The 19,565-nt window shown below is 45.4% G+C and overlaps 1 protein-coding gene across 1 annotated transcript in view; it reads left to right on the forward strand.

Annotated features, from left to right (window-relative positions):
- Nucleotides 1–5,120: 5,120 nt before the first annotated feature.
- The window catches only part of RGS19 (regulator of G protein signaling 19), a 46,400-nt gene continuing 31,955 nt past the window's right edge, over nt 5,121–19,565 (forward strand). The window contains exon 1 of the mRNA XM_070940152.1: nt 5,121–5,228. The gene's annotated coding sequence lies outside the window, so the exon portion shown is untranslated. The remainder of the gene's footprint in view (nt 5,229–19,565) is intronic.

The raw sequence follows: 19,565 nt of genomic DNA on the forward strand, positions 1-19,565 counted from the left end.
CTGTGGCTCCCTGTCAGGTGATCCCAACACTGGCTGGCCCCGCTCCGCCACTCGCCTTCCACTCCCAATCACTCCTCACCTGGCCTGAGAAGGTAAGCGCAACGGTGGGGGATGGAGAATCGGTCAGGTTAGAGAGAGAGAGACAGAGAGACCTAGAGAGATACAGAGAGAGGGGGGGAGAGAGAGAGACAGAGAGAGATACAGAGAGAGAAGGAGGGAGGGAGGGGAGAGAGATATGTCAAAAGGATTTTGTGGTTCCTGGTGTTTTTTAACAACTGGTTCTCTGCCCTAATGACCGGCTGGGTAGGTGTGGTTAGGGGGGGTGTCATGTGACTGGTGGAAGTGAGTGACATCGAGTTGGCCACGCCCACCTAGGTTTTGTGGCTCCCGGTGTTTTCTTTTCTGTGGGAAACGGGTTCAAATGGCTCTTTGAGTATATAAGCTTGCAGACCCCTGCTTTGGAGAATAGGTTGACCTCCTCTTCTTTACGGCAACCCCTGAGATACCGGAACGCTGCTATCATGTCTTCCCTAATCCTTCTTTTCATTAAACTAGGCATACCCAATTCCTGCAACCGTTCTTCATCTGTTTTAGCCTCCAGTCTCCTAATCATCTTTGTTGCTCTTCTCTGCACTCTTTCTAGAGTCTCAACATCTTTTTTACATCGTGGCAACCAAAACTGAATGCAATATTCCAAGTGTGGCCTTACCAAGGCCTTATAAAGTGGTATTAACACTTCACATGATCTTGATTCTATCTCTTTGTTTATGCAGCCTAGAACTGTGTTGGCTTTTTTGGCAGCTGCTGCACACGGCTGGCTCATATTTAAATGGTTGTCCTCTAGGACTCCCAAGATTCCTTTCAACTCTTCCGAGGCCAGGGTGGATAAAAATCAATGATTTTTTAAAAAAAATCAAAAAAATCAGATTTTTTTTAATTTAAATCGGATTTTTTTGATTTTTATTGAATTTATTTTAATAAAAAACTTTTGGGGGGTAAAAATCTATCGTAAGATAGTTTTCTATTTAAGATACATAAATCATTTAGTTTATTCAACATGAAATGGAGCTTAGTTATGTAGCATGAGGCTGTATATTCTGCAACACGGGGACTATCGGTGAGTCAACAGCGGGTCAAAGGAGTAGCAGAGATGACAAGTTGCTCTTTAACAATTATGATTTAAATCGAGTTGATTTAAATCAAGCCTTTTTACTAGTGATTTAAATCATGATTGAAATTGTGATTTAAATCAACTCGATTTAAATCAAATCCACCCTGTCCGAGGCAATGCCAAGTCTCCAGACATTGGGGATCTGATAACTGATCTGAAAGATGGATTGGGAAGCCAGGGATGCCCCATAGAAAGGAGGAGGAACCGGTCAAAAAGGACAGGAAACGTCTCTCTAATGGGCCCCACCTGAATGAGCAAAAATTCTGAATAAAAGACTTCCGGTAGAAGCAAACAAGCAGGGTACTGGCAGCTTATGACAAGAGAAGCTGGCAGAGAGGAGGCCAAAACAAAACAGCTGTTTTTAGAGCTTGGTTTGGCAGAATTCTGATTTAATAATTGCATGTTTCGAGAAATAAAATGATAGCTTTCGTGTTTGGTTCGCCAGAGACGTTTGCATCTGTGTGCGCGAAAGCCTCGGTGTTGTGTCTCTTGAGCTAAGCAGCTAGTCCTCACGAAACCTTCCCGATCACCTGAGTTGAAGACCCCTGATCTATCTATCCCAGCCCCCTTCTCTTTTGCAAAGGGTGTCCTATCCCTCTTGCAAAATGCCAACTACCCCATTCCTAAGAGGTCTGTAAGGGGCGTGCATAAGTGCACCAGCGTGCCTACCGTCCCTGTCCTAATATTCCTTTTTACTCTTACTCTTTTCATGTATTCAAATTATATCTATACTTTCACCTGTTATCTCAATATATGCTTGAGAAATAAACTTACGATTATGATTATGAGTGTTTCTCAATGGTTGGAACTTTTAAGAAAGGCGGACTTCAATTCCCAGAGTTTATTTGTTTATTTATTATTTATTTATTGGTTCGATTTATATGCCGCCCTTCTCCGGAGACTCAGGGCGGTTTACAATGCGTTATGCAATAGCCTTCATACTTTTCGTATATACCTGCTTAGTAGGGCTTTCGCCCCCCCCAAGCGGTGTTCTTTTTTTTTATACAAAGTCAGCTTATTGCCCCCACAATCCGGGTCCTCATTTTACCTACCTCGAAAGGATGGAAGGCTGAGTCAACCTTGAGCCTGGTGAGATTTGAACTTGCAGTAATTGCAGGCAGCTGGTGCTAGTTAACAGCGCTTTAGTCTGCTGCGCCACCAAGGCTCTTGTGTTGAGTTCCTGTGGCTGGCTGGGGAACTCTGGGAATTGAAGTCCGCCTTTCTTAAAGTTGCAACCGTTGAGAAAAACGGAAGCAGCACTAGCGGATAGGATGTCAAGGAAGAGGATGTGAGAGGCCCCGTCTTATGCAAAATTGGTTTATTTGCAGTGCATCATCTCCTCGACTGCGTCAACTTGGTTTCCAAAGAAAGCAAAGAAGAACTTAAAAGGATTGAGCACGCCTCCCTCCCTTTCTCTCTTAATAAAAAAGCTAATAATATGAATAAATTTTATGGAAATGTCGCCCATGGCACCAATGCAGGCTTTTACCATTCCTGCTTCCAAAATATTCTGTGAGGGCTGGGTGAAGTTTTTTTTTTTTTTTAAGTTTTTTATTTTATTTTATTTTTATTTTTTTTACAAACAAATCAATGTGTGAACAGTGGCACCTGAGTGTCATAAATTCTAATACAAATAAAGCTAGTAAATTTAATCATAGTTATTACTTTCAATCAACTTATATATTTCTAATAATGAAAGACAATTATCATTAATTGTCGCCGCCCTGAGTCTCCGGAGAAAGGCGGTATATAAATTGAAATAATAATAATATAAATTGAACTAATAATAAGCTGCAAATCTTATCATCATTCAATTGTTCCATATTTTCTTTATTTTATTATATGGTGCCATCGCTGACTATTGGGGGTGAATCTCTGCCCCCCACAGAGAGGGCTCGCAATCTGGGTGTCCTCCTGGACGCATGGCTGTCTTTTGAAGAGCATATGACGGCTGTGGCCAGGGGGGCCTTTTATCAGGTTCGCCTGATTCGCCAGTTGCAGCCCTTTCTGGACCGGGACGCCTTGCGCACGGTCACTCACACCCTTGTCACCTCCCGGCTGGACTATTGTAATGCTCTCTACATGGGGCTCCTCTTGAAGAGCACTCGGAGGCTCCAGCTGGTCTAGAATGCGGCCGCACGGGTGGTTATGGGTGCAACCCATTGTGCCCACGTGACACCCCTCCTGTGCGAGCTGCACTGGCTCCCAGTGGTCTTCCGGGTGCGATTCAAGGTGTTGGTCACCACCTTTAAAGCGCTCCATGGCATAGGACCCGGGTACCTTCAAGACCGACTTCTGCCACCAACAGCCTCCCACCGGCCAGTTCGCTCCCACAGAGAGGGTCTCCTCAGGGTGCCATCAGCCAAGTTATGTCGGCTGGCGACACCCAGGGGGAGGGCCTTCTCTGTGGGAGCCCCTGCCCTGTGGAATGAACTGCCCCCGGAAATGCGTAAGATCTCCGACCTCCATGTATTTCGCTGTGCCCTCAAGACCCTGCTGTTCCGCCAAGCCGGGCTATCAATGTAATGATTTTTAAATTGGGCGTTTTAAATTTTTGGAGTTTTAAATCTGAGCCGAAATTATTTAATATTTTTAATTATTTTTAACTGATGTCTGTCTTTGTGCTTTTAATAGGCTGAACACTGCCCTGAGTCCTTCGGGAGAAGGGTGGTATAGAAATAAAATTTATTTATTTATTTATTTATTTATTTATTTATTTATTTATTTATTTATTTATTTATTTATATTCATGTATATATACATTCAATCAACTTATATATTTCTAATAATGATACACAATTATAATAAGCTGCAAATCTTATCATCGTTCAGTTATTCCATGTTTTCTTTATTTTATTATATAAAAGTGTCTAAACTCACATTCTCCCTTCTCTTATTTCTATCACTTACTCTAACTTTTAATCATGTCACCTTTTACTGAAGAATATTTTCTTTCGATCCTACCTAACTTCTGGTCGTGTCACCTACCTAAAAAAAAAGAAGAAAAGGAAAAAGAAGAGAGAAAGAGAAAAGGAAAAGCAAATCAGAACAATGACACGGGCCGGGTGAAGTTTGTTGAGGCAGGTAGTCCTGGATTTACAACCATTTGTTGAAGGACCATTTTGAAGTCACAGGGACAGGGTTTCCTGCATGAGAAGGGGGTTGGATTAGAAGACCTCCAGGCCGGCTGGTGTTGGTGGAGAGGAGATGGGATGGACACCTCCTGCAACACTCTGCTGGCCAAAACGGGGGTGGCGGGAGGGCGCACGAGCCCCACCCCACCCGGTGCCCCATTTTGGCTGCCAGAGTGCTGCAAGAGGCTGTCCAGGTCCAAAATGGGCTATGGGGGGGCCCACATGAGGTCGTGCTCCCTCCCCTGCGCCCTGTTTTGGCTGCCAGAGGCACCGGTCGTTTGCTATTTCCAGGCCAGCTCCGTGAGACAGATCTAACCACCCCACTGACCAAATCCAGCCTTGAGTTTGACACCCGTGGTCTAGTCTCTTCTGTCCTTCGAACGTCCATAAATGGTTCCATCGGATCTTCCCCCCAGCCCCAAGACGCAGGAGGCCTCCAAAACCCTCCCGCATCTTGAGTCACAACATGTCGGCCCCGAAAGTCATACAGCCTTAACAAGAGGATGGGAAGATGGGAACTCTTTCGGTCCCCACCCTTCGCTCTTCTGCACACTGCCACGCTTCTCAACCACTTCCTCAGTGTGGTCACTGCCTTCCTTATGTCTAGGAACCCTTCTTGCGAGCTCTCCGCCAGAGGATGCAGCTTTCCCCAAAAAGGCCTTGGGTCTTGCATTTGGTTACGCCATTTCCGCTGTCACTCCCTTTCCTGTTAAGTAAGTGCTTGCTTGCTTGCTTGCTTCCCTCTCCTCTTGTTTTCTACCGCATTTGGGCGCCTCTCTTCTTCTTCTCCTTCTCCTTCTTCTTCTTCTTCGTCTTCTTCTTTTCTTCCAAACGTATTATGACAAGCTCGGGAAGAGAGCTCCAGAGGTCTTGGAGAAGCTTCCAGGATGGCTAGATGGGATGGTCTCTCGGCCATGGAGCAGGTATGGGTGAGGTCTTCCAACTCGTAATTCTTCCCCTTGGGTTTTTGAAGGTCTACATTGGGTTTCCTACCAAGATGATGAGGGTTGGAGAAGGGGTGGAATCGAAAGAACGTGAGAAAGTCAACCTATATCCAGTTAGAATGGCTTGCCTTCAGAAGTTGTGGGTGCTCCATCACTGGAGGTTTTCAAGAAAATACTGGATAGCCATTTGTCCAGAATGGTATATAGGATCTTCTTTTTTGGGGTTGGACTAGAAGACCTCCAAGGCCCCTTTCAAAACTCTCAAATTCTGTATTTCGTGTTCTCAACGTAATTATACCTCTTTCTAATCGATGTTGGAGAACAGCTTGGGTGAATTCCACTGTAGCTTTGCAGAATGGACTACTTGTTCCTTTTTATAGGTATACTTAATTTATATTTATGATTTATGACGGAGGGCGAGTGAGGATTAATATAGCTTTTTGCACATAAACCAAATGTTAATAATGCACCAACAGGCCGGCTGTATGTTTCTTCTTCCTATTTCCATGTCTTTGTTGGTGGCCCACCACAGGTTGAAGAAGGAAAATAACAAATGTGTGATAAAGGGAGTTTTTAGCAGGTCACAAACTCTCGTTTGGTTTTGCTGTTTTGTGAACTCTCCTTATCTGAAAGGATTTCCAGAGATTGCAGTTAGATTTTCATTTTAGTTGTGCGAATTCAGGCACTAGTTTGTCAGCTTAGCTGGGCCTCATTTGATAATCTCTCTCTCTGCATATTGGATTTTTGTTTTATATAGGTAGTCCTCCACTTACAACAGTTCATTTAGTGACCATTTGAAGTTACAACGGCACCGAAAAAAAAGGGACTTATGACTGTTTTTTCATACTTAATGACTGTTGCTGTATCCCCATGATCAAAATTCAGACTCTTAGCAACTGATTCGTATTTATGACGGTTGCAGTGATCCCCTTTTGCGACCTTCTGACAAGTATAAGTCAAGCCAGATTCACTTAACAACCGTGCGACTCATTTAACAACGGCAGTGATTCACATAACTGTGGCAAGAAAGGTCGTAACAAGGGGGAAAATTCACTTAACTGCCTCGCTAAGGGACATAAATTTTGCACTCAATTGTGGTCGTAAGTTGAGGACTCCCTGGGTTTGGGATTTGGATTATCAGCCGGTCTTAAAGGCTGCAGTTGACATGACATGTGTCATAATCTTAATTGCAACGACACCCTGAATTGGATTCCTCTCTTCCCCATCTCCATCCTGGGGTCTCCACCATTATTGAAATGGCTTATGTCAGATTTGTCCAGGAGATAAAAATCAGATTTTAAAGTTTTTGCACACATGGTCGGATGCAGATAGAATGCGGAAATTGCTTTGATGTACAACGTACGTCAGCCGTGAAGATATCATCAAATCTCTTTTTTTTTTTTTTAATTTTGTGGAACTTGATAGGCATGGCTGAGGACTCATTTTAAACTATAATCTCCCTATTAGACATCCTGGCTTGTGATGCTTTTGCTAGCTGAGATCTTATATAGCTAAGCAGCACCTAAAGGCTTGAGATTTATAAAACACCCATTTCTTTGAAAGTTTTATCTTTTGAGCCTGGGATCAATTACTGCTTTTTCAGCAAACATCTTTTCACTGCCGGAAGCTTTTCGATACGCTAATCAACTCGGTCCTGTTCTATGCAACCAGGAGAGTAGAATTGGGCGAGATAAAAAACGCCATTAAAATTTTCAAAAAGTCATTAAAATCAGTTTCTGTATTCCCTCCCAGTCAAAGAAGAATCCGGATTTAAGATGTTTCCTTGCCCTTCTCTTTGTCTTTTTGCAAAGTAAGGGCATCTCATTTTGATTTCTCTTCTTATTTTGCTTTTAGCAAAATTCCCTGGCCAACTTGGCTTTGGTGAGCTAAGGAAATCCTGCAAGTATTTAGAAGATCTCAAATTGAATAAAGCTGTTCGTTCAGGAAGGAATTAGAGCAGGGGTGAAATCCAGCACAGGTTCTGGAGAACCGGTAGAGGAAATTTCGAGTAGTTCGGAGAACCGGCAAATGCCACCTCTGGCTGGCCCCAGAGTTGGGAGGGAATGGAGATTTTGCAATATCCTTCCCCTGGAGGGGGGTGGGAATGGGGATTTTGCAATATCCTTCCCCTGCCACGCCCACCAAGCCACACCATGCTCACCAAGCCACGCCCACAGAACTGGTAGTAAAAAAAATTTGAATTTTCACCACTGAATTAGAGCTTGCTGTGCCTCTTACTTTAGTGTGTTGACACAACACCTTTTATAACAGCACCAGTTCAAACCCTGATTCACAAAACCTTCATTGACCTTGGTTTGTTTGTTTTTTTTGGGGTGTGTGTGTGAATGCAGCCCTTTTGGCACCTTGGCGTGGGAAGTCCTGTGCAGGGTGGATAAAAATCAATGATTCTTTTTAAAAAATCAAAAAATCTAGATTTTTTTTTATTTAAATCAGATTTTTTTTTATTTTTATCGAATTTATTTTAATAAAAAACTTTTGGGGTAAAAATCTATCGTAAGATAGTTTTCTGTTTAAGATACATAAATAATTTAGTTTATTCAGCATGAAATGGAGCTTAGTTATGTAGCCTGAGGCTGTATATTCTGCAACACTGGGACTATCGATGAGTCCACAGCGGGTCAAAGGAGTAGCAGAGATGACATTTGCTCTTTAAAAATTATGATTTAAATCGAGTTGATTTAAATCAAGCCTTTTTACTAGTGATTTAAATCATGATTGAAATTGTGATTTAAATCAACTCGATTTAAATCAAATCCACCCTGGTCCTGTGCCAAGGCAAAAGAGAGTTTTAATTCTGGCTAGGTTAGCCTGCTGCATGAATGCAGTTCAGGATAGGAGAGCAATGTTGTGTGAATTCTTCAGTCCTTGTGATAACGCTAGAAAGGGAGATGCACAGCTGTCTTCCTTCTTGGCAATTTTGAAATTGGGTGTGTGTGTGTGTTTGAGGGTTTCCCCTTTTTTAGCCAGCAGTCTGCTCTTTCAAGGTTTGAGGAAGAGCCATAGTTTATGTTCCTTACCCAACTTGGAGCCAACAGAGACGCATTTTCAACCATCGTGGTTTGTACCCTTGCACAACGACTTTGTGGTGGTTGCAGACAGGTGCTGCGTTCAATTTTCCTGCACCCTCAGAGCTCAAACCCCCAACACAGCTCAGTTGGGAAAGTCCATTTGGTGCCCTGCAAATCTCCAGCTTTCCAATGTGAATCCATTTTTTTTCCATAAAATGGAAAATTAGATCTTTCTTTCTCCCAAGAGGCAAAGTTAATCCCGAAGGTGCTTTTGCAAAAGGCAGCTTGGGCTTTGGTTTTCCTTGAAGAGACTTTTCCTTGAAAACTTGGTTTTTCTTTGAAGAACTGAAGAAGCTTCTTGGATGAGAAGGGAAAAAGGTCTTCAAGGAAAAACAAAAGTCCAGTTGCCTTTTGAAAAAGCCCCTTTGGGACAACCATGACCTGGATGACTGAGAATCTCTGTAGACATCAAGGAAAGTTAAGTCTTTATAAAGAGCTTCCAAGATACATTAAGACAGTGTTCCCATCCTCAAAACACTCCAGATAAGCTGCACTTTAGCTCTGATCATTATCAACCAGCAATGTCTCCATGACCAAAATCCCAAACATCTGGCATCCAGTTGTGGAAGGCTGGACTAACTGCTTTGCTCACAGGGATGGAGGCTGGGAACTTGTTGCTCAGTCTGACTTGGTGGCTCAGTGCAGTGGTGGGTTCCTCCCAGTTCAGCCCGGTTCCTCCCGGTTCGGCCTGGTTCCTCCCGGTTCGGCTTGGTTCCTCCTGGTTCGGCCTGGTTCCTCCCGTTTCGGCCTGGTTCCTCCTGGTTCGGCCTTGTTCCACTGAGCCAGTAGCGGTGACGATATGACATCACTGAACCGGTTCTGCCCCCACCACCCCCACCCCCCGCCCCTTCCCCACGTTATTCTTACCTTTTATTTGGCCCCACCCCCAATCTATTGCTGCCTTCTGAGTCCCAGCTGATCGGCTAGAAGGAAAAAAACTGTTTAAACTCTTGTTGTGGGGCTACAAAGGGCCAGTGCCTGCAAAAACAAATGAGTAGACCGGTGCCTGCAAAAATAAATGGGTAAACCAGTGACTCCAAAAACAAATGAGTAGACCGGTGCCTGCAAAAATAAATGGGTAGACCAGTGCCTCCCAAAACAAATGAGTAGACCGGTGCCTGCAAAAATAAATCGGTAGACCAGTGCCTCCCAAAACAAATGAGTAGACCGGTGCCTGCAAAAATAAATCGATAGACCAGTGCCTCCCAAAACAAATGAGTAGACTGGTGCCCGCAAAAATAAATGGGTAGACCAGTGCCTCCCAAAACAAATGAGTAGACCATTTTTGCCTGCAAAAATAAATCAGTAGACCAGTGCCTCCCAAAACAAATGAGTAGACCGGTGCCCGCAAAAATAAATGGGTAGACCAGTGCCTCCAAAAAACAAATGAGTAGACTGGTGCCCGCAAAAATAAATGGGTAGACCAGTGCCTCCAAAAAACAAATGAGTAGACCGGTGCCTGCAAAAATAAATGGGTAGACCAGTGCCTCCCAAAACAAATGAGTAGACCGGTGCCTGCAAAAATAAATGGGTAGACCAGTGCCTCCCAAAACAAATGAGTAGACCGGTGCCTGCAAAAATAAATCGGTAGACCAGTGCCTCCCAAAACAAATGAGTAGACCGGTGCCCGCAAAAACAAATGGGTAGACCAGTGCCTCCAAAAAACAATTGAGTACCAGTACATCTCTGCAAGCAGTTAAAAGCCTGGTAGACCAGTACCTCTGCTAAATCCTAAAGAATTGTCACATGACCATCAAGCCACGCCCACAGAACCCGTAGTAAAAAAAATAGAACCCACCCCTGGCTCAGTGGCTCAGACACTGAGCTTGTCAATCAGAAAGGTCGGCAGTTCGGCGGTTCGAATCTCTAGCACAGGTCTCCTGCGCGAGCAGGGGGTTGGACTAGATGACCTCCCAAGGCCCCTTCCAACTCTGTTACTGTGAAGTCTTCAAAACCTTGCATTTTGTGCAGTTCACACCTACACAAACCCATCTTAGCTGTGTGGATTGGGACTTGCTGAGCAGCTGGGAAAATAGCAAGGTAGACTTTCAAGCCATTAGTTCAGTACAGGCAGTCCTCGACTTACGACCGCCATTGAGTCCCAACATTCCTGTTGCTAGGTGAGACATCGCTTAAATGAGTTTTGCCCCATTTTACGCCCTTTCTTGCCACAGTTGTTAAGCGAATCACCACAGTTGATAAGTTAGTTACACGGTTGTTAAGTGAATCCGGCATCTCCATTGACTTTGCTTGTCAGAAGGTCGCAAAAGGGGATCTCGTGACCCCGGGACACTACAACGGTCATAAGTATGAACCAAATTGCCAAGCATCTGAATTTTGATCACGTGACGACGGGGATGCTGCAAAGGTTGTTAGTGTGAAAAAACGGTCATAAGTCACTTTTTTCAGTGCCGTTGTAACTTTGTACAGTCACTAAATGAACTGTTGTACGTCGAGGACTACCTGTGTACCTTTCTCGCCCACCCAGATTAGACACCCCGTGTGACTATTCTTGAGTAATGCTCCTAAGATAGTCCTCGACCTGCGACCACAGAAATCTTCAGGCAGTTGTTAAGTGAGTTTTGTCCCATTCTATGGCCTTTTTGCCACAATTGTGAACGAATAACTGCAGTTATTAAGTGAATTGTGCGGTCGTTAAGCAAATCTGGCTTCCCCCGTTGACTTTGCCTGTTGGAAGCAGGCTGGGAAGGTTTACCTATGGGGGTCCCATGACCCCAGGATAAAGCAACTCATAAATACATGGCAGTTGCCAAGAATCTGAATTCTGATCACAGTAGCTGATTCCGACAGCGAGGAGGCTGGTGTGGTGCTGCCTGTGCAGCTGGCACTCGAGTCGGACAATGAGGAGGCTGGAGAAGATGTGGTGCCAGAGGCGGGGATTCAGCCAGGGCCTTCAGAACCTCCAGAAGCTCCTTTAAGTGAAGAGGACGAAGAGGAGGAGCCTCTTCTCGATGCACGGGCGCGCAGAGCTGCCAAAAGGCAGGAGTGGCTCCTCAGGAGGAGGTCTCCTCAAGAGTAAGGCTTGGGGCTAATTGGCCACTCCCTTAGCCTATTTAAGGAGGAACACTGACTGAAGCAAGTTGTAAGGAACAACTTTAGTTCATTCTCCTTCGCGTCTGGATCTTAGTTCTCTGCAAATTGCTTCTGGGCTTTCTGCCAACCATAGTAAGATTACAATTATTTATTCTTTGGATTCTTGTAGGCTGTTAAGAAAGTTAATTAACAGCCTTTGTTTGAAAAAGACTGATTTAATTTAGTAAACTAAGGTTTCTACAGACTTTGTGTGTGCTGCATTCTTTGGGGTCCGTAGCTGGGGCAGAACACATGTCAATGCTGCAACGATCATAAATCTTTTTTTTTTTCAGTGTCATGGTAACTCCAGATGGTCACTAAATAAATAGTTGTAAGTTGAGGACTTCCTGTATTTGGATTTAAGCAGGAGCATCCTGGGTTTACAATCTAAAACAGGGATTCCCAACCCCTGGGCGGTGCACTCGCACCGGGCTACGGCATGCCAGAAACCAGGCCGCGCAAAGAACAGAACAGAACAACAGAGTGGGAAGGGACCTTGGTGATCATCTAGTCCAACCCTCCACCCAACCAGGAGACCCTACAACCGTGATGACGAACCTATGGCACGCGTGCCACAGGTGGCACGCAGAGCCATATCCGTGGGCACGTGAGCTCAGCTCCGGCGCGCACACGCTCACCAGCCAACTGATTTTTGGGCCTTTCAGTCCCACTGGAAGTCGGCAAACAGACTGTTTTTGCCCTCCCCAGGCTCCTAGAAAGCCTCTGGAGTCTGGGGAGGGCAAAAATCGGGCCTACCGGGCCCACTGTGCTCTCACGGGCCAAAAGCGGAGGGAACGCGGGGGGGGTTTGCGCGCGTATGCACGGTGGGGCGGGACGCATAGAACTATGAGTGTGGCCACGCACGCACGCGACACCCTCCCCCCCACTCCCCTTGGTTAGCGATCACTGCCCTACACCATTTCCGACAGATGGCAGTCCAGTCTCTTCTTTAAAGCCTCCAGTGATGAAGCTCCCACAACTTCCAAAGGCAACTTTTGTTCCTTTGGTTGGTTGTTCTCACTTTCAGAAAATTTCTCCTTATTTCCAGGTTGAATCTCTCCTTGATCAGTTTCCATCCATTGTTTCTTTTCTGGCCTTCAGGTGCTTTGGAAAACAACTTGACCCTCTTCCTCCTCTCTATGGCAGCCCCTCAAATATTGGAAGACTGTTATCCTGTCTCCCCTGATCCTTCTCTTCACTAGACTAGCCAGGCCCAGTTCCTGCAACCGTTCATCGTATGTTTTAGCCTCCAGTCCCCTAATCATCTTGGTTGCTCTTTTCTGAACTCTTTCTAGAGCAGGGATCAGCAACTTGTGGCTTGGAAGCCGCATGCGGCTCTTTGGGCCCTAAGCTGTGGCTCCCTGTCAGGTGATCCCACCACTGGCTGGCCCCATCCCTCACCCTCCTCTCCCCGTCACTCCTTGCCTGGCCTGAGAAGGTAAGGGTGACGGCAGGGGATGGAGAAGCGGCCAGGGCAGAGAAAGAGAGATATAGAGAGAGGGGAAAAGAGAGAGATAGAGAGAGAGGAAGGGAGGGGGTACGGGGAAGGGGAGAGAGAGAGAGAGATGTCAAAAGGGTTTTGTGGTTCCCGGTGTTTTTTAACAACTGGTTCTCTGCCCTAATGACTGGGTAGGTAGGCGTGGCTAGGGGGGTGTCATGTGACTGGTGGAAGTGAGCGACATTGAGTTGGCCACGCCCACCCAGGTTTTGTGGCTCCCGGTGTTTTCTTTTCTGTGGGAAACGGGTCCAAATGGCTCTTTGAGTGCTTAAGGTTGCAGACCCCTGTTCTAGAGTCTCAGTATCTTTTTTATAGCCCCATTTGCGAGATACAGGCAGCGTGCAAAACTGCATCCCCTCGGGTCCGTGGAAAAACCTTTTTTCCACAGAACCGGTCCCTGGAGCCCAAAAGGATCTTTAAAAATCAAGATGGTGACTAAAATGGTGCACCTGAAATACTCTCTGTTTTAAGTGAAAATCTGATCTCACGTTGCTGGCTGCCATTTTCGTATTTTTTGGATACCCCTAGGGTCCATACTCACATTTTCCACGCCGAGAGCCAGAGATACAGATGGCTTTAAACTCATCTTGCTTGAGGAGCTGGGCTCCAGAATGCAGATGTGATCGAGGCCTAAAGCTAAATTAATCCTTTCTATGCGTGTCTCATTTCATTCATTTCCTATATGGTTGGGGCAATCTCCACCCCCTCCCTGCATTTAATCTTTTCCTCCATCATGTTTTAAGGTTAATTCTGGGATTTTTGCAGGGCATATTCAAAGGATATTTATGTAGGAGGCAGTGTGATTCGCATTGTCCTCTCTTACCTTGAATTCTGTTGTGACCGCCATTATATTTGTGTGGGAGAGACAAGATACTGGCCTCATATCAAGTCTTGGTGGCTGCAGTTGCAAAATGCAGTGGCTGCAAAACTCCGACTAACCACCAGAGGGCAAGAAAGAGAAGCAGACTTCTAACCCGTTGCTGCCCCCTTGTGTTCCTCTGAAAGTTTGCAATTTGGGTTTTAGGAACTCCTGACTAAAATTTGATTCATCTGCATTTTAGTTTTCTGGGGTTGAGCCTGTCGTGCAAACAGCCAACTGCTTTGGTTAGCGAAGGGTTCAGTATTCGAATGCAAATCCGGAACATGGGTTAATTCAGTAACCAGGTTAAGTGCCATCTTGGAATTCGGGAAGTGGGTGGCTATCTGTGGGGAATTATTGAAAACTCATTGGTTTTATTCAAACTCTGCCATTAGGAATATAAGCAGAGTGGTCTTTAAAATTTAGATTAACATATCGTTTCTTGTGTGTTTTAGCCACTGTTTCATTATGCTTTGGCACAGTATTTCTGGACCTTGGTATCTTTAAGATAGGTGGACGTGAACTCCCAGAATTCCCCAGCCAGCATATGCTGGCTGGGGAATTCTGGGAGTTGAAGTCCACCCATCTTAAAGCTGCTAACGTTGAGAAACATAAGAATGTGAATATATTGGATGCAGTGAGGCAGGAGAGAAAACAATTGGTATTTTAGCGCTATTCTTTCAAATTTAGGTTTTTCAGACCTTCCAAGCCATCTTTTAGCTTTAGTTTGATTTTCACACTTCGGTCCTTCCTGAGAATTTTTTTTTTATAGGTACAAAAAATGTATACAGATAGTTCCTTAACTTACAACAGTTTAGTGACTATTCAAAGTTATAACGGCATTGAAAAAAATTACAACCAGTTTTCACTCAGGGCATTCCCGTGGTCATGTCATCAAAATTCAGACGCTCAGCAACCAGTTCGTCTTTATGACGGCTGCAGTGTCTGGGGGTCACGTGATCCCTTTTTGACAAAGACAATGGGGAAGCCAGATCCGTTTAACGACCGTGTTACTTAACACCTGCAGTGATCCACATAACAATTGTGACCAGAAAGGTCGTAAAATGGGGCAAAATTCACTTAACAAGCGTCTTGTTTAGGAACAGACATTTTGCACTCAATTGTGGTCGTAAATTGAGGACTATGTGTATCGGAGAGGAAAGACTCTTTAAGTGCAATTGTGGCCAGAAAGGTCGTAAAATGGGGTGAAATTCACTTAACAACCGTCTCGCTTAGGAACAGACATTTTGCACTCAATTGTGGTCGTAAGTCGAGGACTATGTGTATCGGAGAGGAAAGACTCTTTAAGTGCATTTGTTAATGAAAATTCTCTGCTAAACTATCCTGTGTCGGGAAAATGTATATGAACGATAGATTTGGTGAAAAGCTTGAAGAAAAAAAAAGGAGGAAGAGGAAGCTACCTAAAAATACATGCACATCCTTAAACTCTTTAAATGATTTTGCAAAATGTCAAGACAAATGTGGAGTTTCCAATGGCAAATAGAAATAAGAGAATTTCTCCACCGGTCAGTGACAAATGGAGACCCTGTGATGTAGAGGTGAAAGTATTAGACTAGAAATGTGGAGACTGTGAGTTCTAGTCCCGCCTTAGGCATGAAAGCCAGCTGGGTAACTTTGGATCAATCAACAGGACACAGTGAGTTATAGTTCCGCCTTGGGCATGAAGACCAAATGGGTGACATTGGGCCAATCACAAGGAGATTCTTGAGTTCTAATCCCACCTTAGCTATGAAAGCCAGCTGGGTGACTTTTGAGCAATCACTAGGAGACAGTGAGTTATAGTTCCGCCTTGGGCATGAAGACCAAATTTTTTTTTTAATTTTTTTTTTAAATTTGATTTATATGCCGCCCTTCTCCGGAGACTCAGGGCGGCTTACAATGCGTTAAGCAATAGTCTTCATTCTTTTTGTATATTTTATACAAAGTCAGCTTATTGCCCCCACAAACTGGGTCCTCAGTTCACCTACCTTAGAAAGGATGGAAGGCTGAGTCAACCTTGAGCCTTGGAGAGATTCGAACCAGCAGAAATTGCAGGCAGCTGTGTTAATAACAGAGTGCACTAAACCACTGTACTATCAAGGCTCTTGGGTAACATTGGGCCAATCACAAGGAGATTCTTGAGTTCTAGTCCCACTTTAGCCATGAAAGCCAGCTGGGTGACTTTTGAGCAATCACTGGGAGACAGTGAGTTATAGTTCTGCTTTAAGCAGGAATGCCTCTTGGGTGGCTTTGGGTCGGTCACCAGGTGACTGTGAGTTCTACTCCCACCTTAGGCCTAAAAACCAGTTGGGTGACTTTGGGCCAATCACCAGGAGACCCATTTCTACACCTGCCTTAGGTATCAAAACTGTCTGGGTGACATTGGGCCATTCACCCAGAGACTGAGTTCTAATCCCGTCTCAGCCGTGAACCCAGCCCAACCCTTTTTCTCCACCCTAGGAAAGAGCTAAAGTTTCAATTTTGGTCACCATAATATATTTTTTTAAAAAGATGTTGAGATTCTAGTCTAGAAAGAGTGCAGAGAAGGGCAACAAAGATGATGAGGGGATTGGAGGCTAAACAGTTGCAGGAATTGGGTATGTCTAGTCTACTGAAAAGAAAGACTAGGGGTGACATGATAGCGGTCTTCCAATATTTGAGGGGCTGCCCCAAAGAAGAGAGGGGGTCAACCTATTCTCCAAAGCACCTGAAGGCAGGAGAAGAAATGGATGGAAACTAATCAAGGAGAGAAGCAACCTAGAACTAAGGAGAAACTTCCTGACAATGAGGACAATTAACCAGTGGAACGACTTGCCTCCAGAAGTTGTGAATGCTCCAAACACTGGAAGATTTTAAGAAGAGATTGGACAACCATTTATCTGAAATGGTATGCAGTTTCCTGCCTAAGAAGGGGGTTGGACTAGAAGACCTCCAAGATCCCTTCCAGCTCTTTGTTATTCTGTTGAAAAACCCGTCTCAATGGAAGATAAATCATGTAACAACCTAGGTACTTCTGCCAAGAAAGTAGTTGGAGACTTTGGAAGGATAAATGTTTGAAGGCAGCCCAACAGCCTATCCAGTTGTTGTGTTACATGATATCCGACGGATGAAGACATGGGCAGATGTGCAATTATTTGTTTTTATTCAGGGACGTTGTAGAAATCCAGACCCAGTTTTGGAGCTAACAAAAGCCATTGAAAATGAATCATTGGCTGCTTGTTTAAAGCAGGGGTCTCCAACCTTGGCAAGTCTTAAAGTTGCCAGGGTTGGAGACCCCTGCTTTAAAGTCCTTCTGCATTGGCGATTTGCACCACATCTCACACAACTGTGATTTTGTTCCGCTGAATAGGCCTACGCAACTTTTGCAATCAGGCCGGCAAAACCAACTAAATGAGGAAGCAGCCATTCGGGTTTGATAAGTCTTCCCCAGATAGCTAAATCGATAACCCAGCGCCCGTTCCAAACGGGAAGCTGTTCAAACGTACGGTGGGTAGCGGGCTCAGGATGATGGGTCCCGAGGTTTTTCAAAGTCCGTTTGAGCCACAGAGAGAATCGGCCCAGGAAAAGCCCCCTTGCCCCCCCCCAAAAAAAAGAAAAACGGAAGTTCATTTTGGGTAGCGACATGCCATCTGAAACACCCTCTTAAAAGAGGAAGAAGAAAGGATGTGCTAACCCCGAAGAGGAACAAAACGATGAAAAGGCGGATATTTCCCAAGAAGAGAAAATAGGATCTTGCTTTTTAAAAAAAGGTTTAAAGTGTTTTTGTTCTGGGAAGTTAGCAGTTGCATACAACAGGAGACTAGCACTCGGCGGTATTACCAAATAGAGCAGCATTTCTCAACTTCAGTTGCCTGAAGATGGGTGGACTTCAACTCCCAGAATTCCAGAGCCAGCCATGGTGGCTCTGGAATTCTGGGAGTTGAAGTCCATGCGTCTTCAAGTGGCCATTCTACAGCCAGCCATGGTAACTCTGGAATTCTGGGAGTTGAAGTCCATGCGTCTTCAAGCGGCCATTCCACAGCCAGCCATGGTGGCTCTGGAATTCTGGGAGTTGAAGTCCATGCGTCTTCAAGCGGCCATTTCACAGCCAGCCATGGTAGCTCTGGAATTCTGGGAGTTGAAGTCCATGCGTTTTCAAGCGGCCATTTCACAGCCAGCCATGGTAGCTCTGGAATTCTGGGAGTTGAAGTCCATGCATCTTCAAGCGGCCATTCTACAGCCAGCCATGGTAACTCTGGAATTCTGGGAGTTGATGTCCATGCGTCTTCAAGCGGCCATTCTACAGCCAGCCATGGTAGCTCTGGAATTCTGGGAGTTGAAGTCCATGTGTCTTCAAGCGGCCATTCCACAGCCAGCCATGATAGCTCTGGAATTCTGGGAGTTGAAGTCCATGCGTCTTCAAGCGGCCATTCTACAGCCAGCCATGGTAGCTCTGGAATTCTGGGAGTTGAAGTCCACGCCTCTTCAAGCGACCATTTCACAGCCAGCCATGCTAGCTCTGGAATTCTGGGAGTTGAAGTCCACGCCTCTTCAAGCGGCCAAGGATGAGAAACACAAAATAGAAAGTTGGGGCTTGAACAGTGAGATAGCTTGTTGTACATGAGGAAAGAGTAATCAGTAGTTCAGCCTGGATTTCCTTGCCACGATGAAAGAACCGGATGAGTCCAAAGCAACCTTAGCTCGTCAGAGAAGCTAAGTAGGATTGACCCTAGTTAATCCTTGGATGAGATAAAGTCTCTTGCTTGAGCAGGGGGTTGGACTAGAAGACCTCCAGGGCCCCTTCCAGCTCTGTTGTTAAATCTAAGGATGATAATCCCAAGCTTTAGAGCAAACTGGAATAAGCTACATCCTGGAAGACTAAGAACCAAACAGCATTGTGCGATTAGAGTTGGTCTGACACTAGACTACAGCTCGTCCTTGATCACAATTGAGACCAAAATTTCTGTTGCTAAGCAAGTTCTCCCTCATTTTACGACCTTTCTTGTCACAGTTGTAAAGTGAATCCCTGCAGTTGTTAAACTAGTAACATGGGTTGTTAAGTGAATCTGGCTTTTCCCATTGACTTTCCTCCTATTCCTCTCCACAAACCGTACTCCCTTCTAGTACTGATGACATTACCTAGTTGGGTAATGAAATGTCTGGAAGAAAACAACCCAGCTCAGAGAGCACCAGGGACCCCACAGTCCTCCTCCTCCTCCTCTTCTCCATACATACCACTCCCTTCTAGCACTGATGATGTTTTTTACAGAGTTGTATTTACAGATTAACAGAGTTGGAAGGGACCTTGTAGGTCATCTAGTCCAACCCCCCCGCCCAAGCAGGAAACCCTACACCCATAATGGCGAACCTATGGCACGGGTGCCACAGGTGGCACACAGACCCATATCTGTGGGCACGCGAGCATTGCCCTACCTCAGTCCAGCACGCATGTGCGTGTGGCCAGCTGATTTTTTTGGGCCTTCCGGGCCCACTACAAGTCGGGAAATGGGCTGTTTCCAGGCCTCCGGAGGGCCTTGGGGGGTGGGGGGGTGGAGGAGGCTGTTTTCGCCTTCCCCAGGGTTCCTAGAAAGGCTCTGGAGCCTGGGGAGGGCAAAAAATAGGCCTCCCAGGCCCACCGTGCATCGCGTGCCAAAAGCGGGGGGAGAGCGGGGGGTCATGCTTGCATGCGTGGGGGGACGGAGCGCATTAAATTATGGGTGTGGGCATGCGCGCATGCAATCCTCCCCCCACCCCCCACCCCCACTTCTGGCATGCGATGGCAAAAAGGTTAGCCATCA

Source organism: Pituophis catenifer, unplaced genomic scaffold, assembly GCF_029215685.1.
Source record: "Pituophis catenifer annectens isolate HBS135680 unplaced genomic scaffold, rPitCat1.0.hap2 SCAF_3, whole genome shotgun sequence".
NCBI classification, from domain to species: domain Eukaryota; kingdom Metazoa; phylum Chordata; class Lepidosauria; order Squamata; family Colubridae; genus Pituophis; species Pituophis catenifer.